Genomic DNA, 9,220 nt, shown 5'->3' with positions numbered 1-9,220 from the left:
CGGGGTGGAAGATGCAGTCATCTAGAAAGAAAGAAAGAAAGAAAGAAAGCACAACTTTATTCATCACACACTTGTGAAATTCCTCTCTGCATTTAACCCATCTGAAGCAGTGAACACACACATGCACACACATACGTGAGCAATGAGCACACACATACACACATGCCCAGAGCAGTGGGCAGCCATGCTAACAGGGCCCGGGGAGCAGTTGTGAGTTAGGTGCCTCGCTCAAGGGCACCTCAGCCCAAGACCATCCCATATTAACCTAACCGCATGTCTTTGGACTGTGGGGGAAACCGGAGCACCCAGGGGAAACCCACGCAGACATGGGGAGAACATGCAAACTCCACACAGAAAGGCCCTCGCCGGCCTTGAACCCAGAACCTTCTTGCTGTGAGGCGACCGTGCTAACCACTTACACCACCGTGCTGCCTACCTGCTTCATAGATCTCTCTCTCATCTTGAAAAGGCAGGAAGCACTGTTAGAATCATGTTCTTTGATCTATCCAGTGCCTTCAACACCATCCAGCCGACTCTTCTGAGGAGTAAGATGGAGAGCGCAGGGATGGACCATCATCTTACCTCTTGGACTATGGACTATCTCACAAACAGACCACAGTATGTGAGGTTGAAGGACTGTGTGTCAGACACCATTCTTTGCAGCACAGGGGCTCCACAGGGGACAGTCCTGGCCCCATTTCTGTTTACACTTTACACTGCGGACTTTAGATACAATACAACTTACTGTCATCTACAGAAGTTCTCTGATGACTCTGCTATTGTGGGCTATATCCTAGATAGCGATGATGGCAAGTACAGAGAACCGACAAGGAACTTTGTGGACCGGTGCCAACGGAACTCCCTCCAGATCAATACAAGTAATTGGTGGTGGATTTCTGCAGGACAAGGTTCTCTTCACCTACCCCAGTGAACATTCAGGGAAAGGACATTGAGATCGTTAGGAGCTACAAGTACCTTGGTGTTCATCTGAACAATAAAATGGACTGGACTGATCACACACACGCCCCGTACAAGAAAGGCCAGAGCAGACTCCACCTGCTGAGGAGGCTCAGGGCCTTTGGAGTTCAGGGTCCACTTCTGAACTCTTTTTATGACTCTGTGGTGGCATCAGCCATATTCTGTGGAGTTGTCTGTTGGGGAAGCAGTATCACAACAGCAGAGAGGAAAAAACTGAACAAACTGATTAGGAAGGCAGGATCTGTCCTGGGCTGTGCACTGGACTCAGTGGACGTAGTGGGGGAGAGGAGGATGTTGGCCAAGTTGTCATCCTTAATGGCGAACACCTCCCATCCACTGCAGGAGACAGTAGCAACACTGGGCAGCTCCTTCAGTGACCGGCTCCTCCATCTGCGGTGTGTTAAGAAGAGATATAGCAGCTCCTTCCTCCCTACTACTGTGAGACTGTACAACCGGCACCTCACCAAGCACAGCACCAGACACTCCTCACAATAATGAACAATTTTTGAACTCCAGATCACTTCTACATCTATAGAAACCCCTCTGAATGTATACTGTGTGCACTGACTATCAGCATCAGTACTTTACAGCAAACTGCTAGCTACACATGGTTAAAATGGCTCTTGTGCAATACTACCTGGATAATACTGGTAATAATACCTGTGCAATACTTACACATGCAATACCACCTTTGTAATACACTTATGTTAACTAGATTAGATTAGATTAGATTAGATTAGATTAGATTAGATTAGATTAGATTAGATTAGATTAGATAGAACTTTATTGATCCCTTTGGGTGGGTTCCCTCAGGGAAATTAAAATTCCAATAGTATCATTACAGGATAAACATAATAGAAATTGAGAAAACTTCTAGATAAATTAAATTAAATTAGGTATTTGCATATATAAATATAAAAAAGAATAAGAATAAGATATGGGGAAGAGGGGGAAAAAAGGGCCAATGGAAGAGGTATTGCACATTATATTGTACATTGTCCAGTATTGTTTATTGTCAGGCTAGGCTACTGCTCCTTCCCATCCTCTGTCCTCCTCTTACCCTTCGTCCCCCCAGAGAGGAGTTGTACAGTCTGATGGCGTGAGGGACAAAGGAGTTTTTAAGTCTGTTCGTCCTGCACTTGGGAAGGAGCATTCTGTCACTGAACAGGCTCCTCTGGTTGCTGCTGACGGTGTGCAGAGGGTGACTGGCATCGTCCATGATGTTCAGTATTTTGTCCATAGTCTTCTTCTCTGCCACCGTCACCAGAGACCCCAGCTTCATGCCGACCACAGAGCCAGCCCTCCTGGTCAGTTTGTCTAGCCTGGATGTGTCCTTCTTGGATGTGCTGCCCCCCCCAGCACACCACGGTGCAAACCTGTTAATTTATGCAAATTTGTTAATTTTTTATCTCTAAATTTGTAGTTTATTTCTGTGGCAGCGGGGGCGTGGTCAAGCATCGGTCTGTGACCGGAGGGCGGAGTCAGGGAAGATAAGTGGCAGAATCACTACACCTGTCGTTAATTAATGTGTTTGTGTGTCTTCCCAGTGACCGCGCCCTATTTAAGGAGAGAGAGCGAGAGCAGCGGGAGCTCTCTCCCCAACCAGATGACTTGTGTGTGTGTATGCGTATGGCTGGGAAAGTGTGCTTTTTGCTACTGAAAAGTGCAAATAAAAAGAGTTTTGTGAACTCAAGTCAAGTCAAGTCAACTTTATTGTCAAATATGCTATACATGCTCGACATACAGCACAGATGAAATATCAGTCCTCTCTGACCCACGGTGCAAACTGGCAATGCAATAAATAAAAAATAAAAATAGAATAAAAATAGAATAAATGAAAAAAACAATATAAACAGTATAAACACTCTAGATAGGAACTAGACAGACTAAATACTCAAACAATATAAACAGAATAAATAAACAGTATAAATACTAGATAAGAACAAGACAGACTAAACACTCAGACAATATAAACAGTGTAAAACACTCTAGATATGAACTAGACTAAACACTCATATACACACACACACACACACACACACACACACACACACACACACACACACACACACATAAATTGGTACAAATAACCAAACACTCAAGGGCACTTGAGGTATAGCAGGTAAATATGAAACATGAAATAAGCAGAATAAACAAACTAACAGCTGTTAAGGTGAGGTAGTGCGGAATAGTGCAAATGGGCGAGGTAAAGTGAGATGTGCGGTCCCTGAGTTCAGTGTGTTAATGAATGATGTGTGTGTGTGTGTGTGTGTGTGTGTGTGTGTGTGTGTGTGTGTGTGTGTGTGTGTGTGTTGGGGGGGGAAACTGTGAGGATGACATGTCAGATGCTGAAGGGGGGGCAGGGGGGTGTGCGAGCAGAATCTGTGGCAGGGGGCAGAGGGGGGAGGAGGGGCAGAACAGGGAGGGAGTTGAGCCTCCTGACTGCCTGGTGAAAGAAACTGTTCTTGAGCCTGCTGGTTTTGGCCCGGAGACTCCGCAGTCTCCTCCCCGACAGCAGCAGGCTGAAGAGGCGGTGAGATGGGTGGGTGGGGTCACCTGCAATCCTGATGGCTTTGCGGGTGAGGCGGGAGTTATAGATATCCATAAGAGAAGGGAGAGAGACACCAATGATCTTCTCAGCTGCTCTCACGATGCGCTGCAGAGTCTTGCAGCAGGACACGGTGCAGGCGCCGTACCACACGGTGATGCAGCTGGTCAGGATGTTCTCGATGGTGCCTCTGTAGAACGTGTGCATGATGGGGGCCAGGACTCTTGCTCTCCTCAGTTTGCGGAGGAAGTACAGACGCTGTTGGGGCTTTTTTGGCCAGTGATGCGGTGTTGTTGTTCCAGGACAGGTCTTCAGAGATGTGCACACCCAGAAACTTGGTGCTGCTCACCCTCTCCACTGCAGCACCGTCGATAGATAGTGGAGCATGCTGGGTGTGCTCTCTCCTGAAATCCACAACAATCTCCTTCGTCTTCTCCACGTTCAGACGGAGATTGTTGTCCTTGCACCACATGGCCAAGCGGCTCACCTCACTCCTGTAGATTGTCTCATCGCCGTTGTTGATGAGACCCACCACAGTCATGTCATCCGCAAACTTAATGAAGATATTTGAGCTGGATGTTGGTGTGCAGTCGTGGGTCAGCAAAGTGAAGAGAGGGCTTAGCACACATCCTTGGAGGGCCCCTGTGTTTAGTGTGATGGTGCTGGAGGAGTTGCTGCCAACCCGTATAGTCTGTGGTCTCCCCGTCAGGAAGTCCAGCAGCCAGTTGCACAGGGAGGTGTTGAGTCCCAGCTGGTCCAGTTTGTGAATGAGCTGCTGAGGAATGATTGTGTTGAAGGCTGAGCTAAAGTCTATGAACAGCATTCTGACATACGAGTCTTTTGTCTCCAGGTGGGTGAGGGCTGAGTGGAGGGCAGTGGAGATGGCGTCATCGGTCGAACGGTTGGATTGATATGCAAACTGGAAGGGATCCAGGGTGGGGGGGAGGGCAGACTTGATATGCCTCATGACTAGCCGCTCGAAGCACTTCATGAGGATGGGAATGAGTGCGACAGGGCAGTAGTCATTGAAGCAGGAGGGAGACGGCTTCTTCGGGACCGGGATGATGGTGGTGGCTTTGAGGCACGTGGGGACAACAGCCTGGCTCAACGAGATGTTGAAGATGTCTGTAAAGACATCTGTGAGCTCCTCAGCACAGTCTCTCAGGACACGACCAGGAATGTTATCAGGACCCGGGGCTTTTCGTACATTTGTCGTCCTGAGAGCTCTCCTCACGCTGTCTGGGGACAGCGTCAACACCTGGTCGCCGGGAGGTGGTGGGGTCTTCTTTGCCGTGGTGCTGTTGTCTGCCTCAAAGCGAGCGAAGAAGTCATTCAACTGATTCAGCAGAGACGTGGAGTTGTCACAGGTCTGTGGCGAGGGCTTGTAGTCTGTGATGGTCTGAATCCCCCGCCACAGGTTCCTGGTGTCTCTGCTGTCGTTGAAATGGTCAGCAATGTGCCTGGAATATTGTCTCTTGGCCACCCTGATGCCTCGTGATAGATTGGCCCTAGCTGTCCTCAGGCCCACCTCGTCCCCAGCTCTGAAGGCAGCATTCTGAGCCCACAGGAGCCTATAGAGGGCTCCGAGATGATGCTAAAAATAGTAACCATGCGGTCGGCGCGGCCATCTTGGAAGTCACTCGCTCCAGAGCGCGCATAGAGTACACATCATAGAGTAAACATTCACCGATTCGTTTCCGCGTTAGAGGGCTTAGAAGCTTGGATTTTTTTAAGAATTTAGACATCTGAAGTGATGGAGCACTACTGTGAAAGTTTGGATAAGCAGGCACGGGAGCGTTATGCTGAGAAGGTACGTTTCATTGGGAATGTAGATCCATACACTGTTAGTGAGAAGGAATGGAAAGCTGACCCCAGCTTGTTGCCGCATAATTATCAATTATTTTAGTCAGTGAATAAAATGTAGGCCTAGTATGTAACTTGTACTAACAGCATGTGTACATAAACATTACTAGGCCTAGATCTTAAATGCCATTTGATGCAACAATGCACTGCAGTAGACATAAGCTACCTAATGTGACAAATATATCCATTAATCATTGCTGAAAGTACATAGAAAAGATAAGAGTTTGTATCACATTTATTTTAGTAACTATGAAATTCAAGACAATTTAACCTACCTGTCACAAAGTGATCAGAACAAATCCGGATACAGTCTAGTTGTCCTAAATTTGATCGGTTAATGGCAGCCAGCCACTGTCGTCTCCTCCGCTCGCTTTTCTCCTGTGCTGCAATTCCCTGGTTAGTCACGACTTTAGGGAGTCTGTGGAAGCTTTTGCCACCCTTTTCCCCCCGCTACTACAGCCAACAATGACACACGTATTCGGCATTTTGCTTCGCTGAGCAACAACAATGCACTGACACAGCGATGTTTGACTTCCAATATGGCCGCTGCCGGGTTCGCGCTGATCTCGAAGCACTCTATAGACTTCCCCTGTCAGCCATGGCTTCTGACTGGCCCGAATGGAGACGGTTCTGGTGACCGTAACGTCATCCATGCACTTCCTCATGTAGGCAGTGACGGTCTCCATGTATTCCTGGAGATCTGTGGTGTTGTTGTAGGTGGCCGCCTGTCTGAACATGCTCCAGTCAGTGGTGGAAAAACAGTCTTGGAGTGCCTCTGAGGACCCCTTTGGCCACACACGTATCTGCTTTTTAGCTGGTTTGGTGACTTTAACCAGCGGCCTGAATGCTGGCATTAGCATAACAGTGGAGTGATCTGAGGCCCCAAGGTGGGGGAGGAGTAGGGCTTTGTAGGCGTCTTTATGCATGGTGCAAACATTGTTCAGAGTATTGTTTCCACGTGTGGGAAAGTTGATATGTCCATAGAGTTTTGGAAACACGCTTTTGGGGTTTGCATGGTTGAAATCTCCAGCCAGGATGAGGAAAGCATCTGGGTGGGCTGTCTGCTGCTCACTGATGTGCTGATAGAGTTCATTCAGTGCTTCACTCCTGTTAGACTAGGTCAGAATTGCAAAAAGGGGCTTAAATAAGGAGTTGCAGGCATTTGTGAGTAAAAGTTGGCAAACAAACTTTTCTAAAGGTATTTTTTGCGCTGAATCCATTTTTGCTGTTTGCCAAGCTGTATCTCATACGTGGAGCCCAGTAGAGGGCACATTTGCATATAATTTGCATATTTCGAGTATTTCAATATAAAACTCTTCAATGTTGTACAGTATGAAAAAAGTAAAATAGCAGAAAGTTGCATATACCTCTTGGCTAAATAAGTACCAAATTTGGCTTCAATTGGGTGAAAGGAACTCTCAAAAACAGACTTTAGGTAGTGTGTGTGGTCCAAATTACCATATTAAATTATAAAATTCGTGGTCTTGAGTTTATAGACTATATAATAGACTATATAAAGGGTAATTCTTTCTGCTGAATCCATTTAGGCAGTCTTTTTATTTGTAACTCAGTAGAGTGGCAGTCTCATAGGCTAAAAAAAATAAACAAATTTCTCAGCTCTGGCTCAAAAATAAAATCTTAAATTGCGACAGAAGATTTATTGGGTACAGAAAACAAACATAGGCTAATATTTAAAATACATAATATTTATCTCAGAATATTTTTGGTGAACACTGAACTTTTTAAATATATATATATGTCTTTTTTGCCTTTATGTAGGACATTTAGAGGGCGAGAGGAAATGATTGGGAGAGAGAGATGGGGAAGGATCGGGAAATGACCTTGGGTCAGACTCAAACCTGGGTCCCCGGATTTATGTTACGGCATCCCAGCCAACCAAGCCACGGCGCCTCCAGAACTTTGATTTTTTTTTTTTACTTGAATGCATCCATATAGGAACATCAAAATCATATGTACATAAATGATCTGTAACTATGTAATGTAACTAGGGTGATGGTTTAACATATAAACATATATTATCATAAAACTATAAACAACAACATGACAAGATTCTCCAATATGACTAATTTTCACAAAACAGCAAAAATACCACAGACTGTGATATCATGCCTGGCCAATGATCTTAAAATGAAGTTAACTAAACTAAAGTTCAGCAATTGCTACATTCTGCATCACTTACATGCAGCAGAGCAACATAAATGGGACTTTTTGCACGTACATCGTGCACTCATACATCTTGAGGTGCAGCTGCAGCTGCTCAGTTCCAAACAGTAGTCTGGGACTGGAGGAAGTGACATCAAGATGGGCACTAGTGTAGAACCTTCCAATCTCCATCCCATTTTCTCTGGAGGAGGAAGGACAGGATATGGCTTGTTTGCTTGGCGCCACAAAGCAGATTGGTAATGTGCCCGACGGATATGAAATGACAGTGCATCACTGGTTGGTGGAAGACTCTCTGGAGCTCGGGACTGTACAAATAGGAGTTCCCTTGCCTTGTTCACGCTGGTTACATTGTGAGCCCGATACACCTTACACACAAATAATTCAGCACCTTTTGCAGTTTGGTCATCCAGTTCGCCTCGACCTATGCCTGTGAGGAGGTGATGATGTTCTTTGAAGCTACTGCAGCATGGGCGATCGAAGTACGGGCAGTCTGAGTGAAGTCGCTGGAGTAGCCAACCGAAGGCATGCAGTGGAAATATGTGAAAACGCAATCAAGTAAATGCTACTGCACAATATTAAATGCTACTTATCTTTCAACTAACAGTGTTTTGAGGTGTTACAGAGTGATAGGGTGACCAAACCTCTGTAATTCCAAAAAGTAATTTTTTTTCTCGATTAATTCGACATCTCAAAATCCATATCGAGATACTTGTCCATCTCGATACATCTTAAATATCAATATATTGCCCAGCCCTATGATTAGCAATATTTAAACACTGTATAGAAATAGAAATGATGGCAAAAAGTGATTTTATTTTGAATTAAAGTTCTTGTGGATAAGTTTGAAGTTAATTTACAAACTCTGATGTGATGGCAACAGTTTCCTTGCATCCTCAATGAAATGACTCAGGAATGTAAGATTTTCTATTTGTCTGCTTGAAATATAGGGATAAAAGAAGACATATTCAGGACAACAATAAGAAATGAAAGTGCAATTGTCCTTGTCACATACAAGTACCATAATTCTCACTACAAATAAACCTCCTAGACTTGATCATTATTGTTGTACATGATGTAAAATAAAAAAAACGGAATTTACTGAAATTTTAGAGGTTGTCTTAGATTTTGTGCTCTACAGACTTCCACATAAGAGATACAGCTTGGCAAACAGCAAAAATGGATTCAGCACAAAAAATACTTTTAGAAAAGTTTGTTTGCCAACTTTTACTCAAAAATGCCTGGGGGTGTCACATTATCTGAAAATCGACCTAGTCTATGTTGTTATTGGAGCCAGGAGGGATGTACACTGTAAACCCGAATAAGTTGAGTTTACTTAAAAAAATTGAGGAAAGTGGTTGCCTTAAAAAAAATAAGTAATTATTAATGATTGAATTGAGTACCTTAAACTTACCAGAAGATTGTAAGTTTAAGGTACTCAATTCAATCATTAATAATTACTTATTTTTTTTAAGGCAACCACTTTCCTCAATTTTTTTAAGTAAACTCAACTTATTCGGGTTTACAGTGTATAATGCTACCAGCAGTATGGCTGTAAATTCCCTCGGCAGATAGAATGGCCAGCACTTAATAATCATAAACTCCACCAGTGGTGAGCAGTGTTTGCAGACTACAACAGCATCACTGCAC

Source organism: Neoarius graeffei, chromosome 19 (assembly GCF_027579695.1).
Source record: "Neoarius graeffei isolate fNeoGra1 chromosome 19, fNeoGra1.pri, whole genome shotgun sequence".
NCBI lineage: Eukaryota > Metazoa > Chordata > Actinopteri > Siluriformes > Ariidae > Neoarius > Neoarius graeffei.
Note: the sequence above shows the minus strand (reverse complement) of the source record.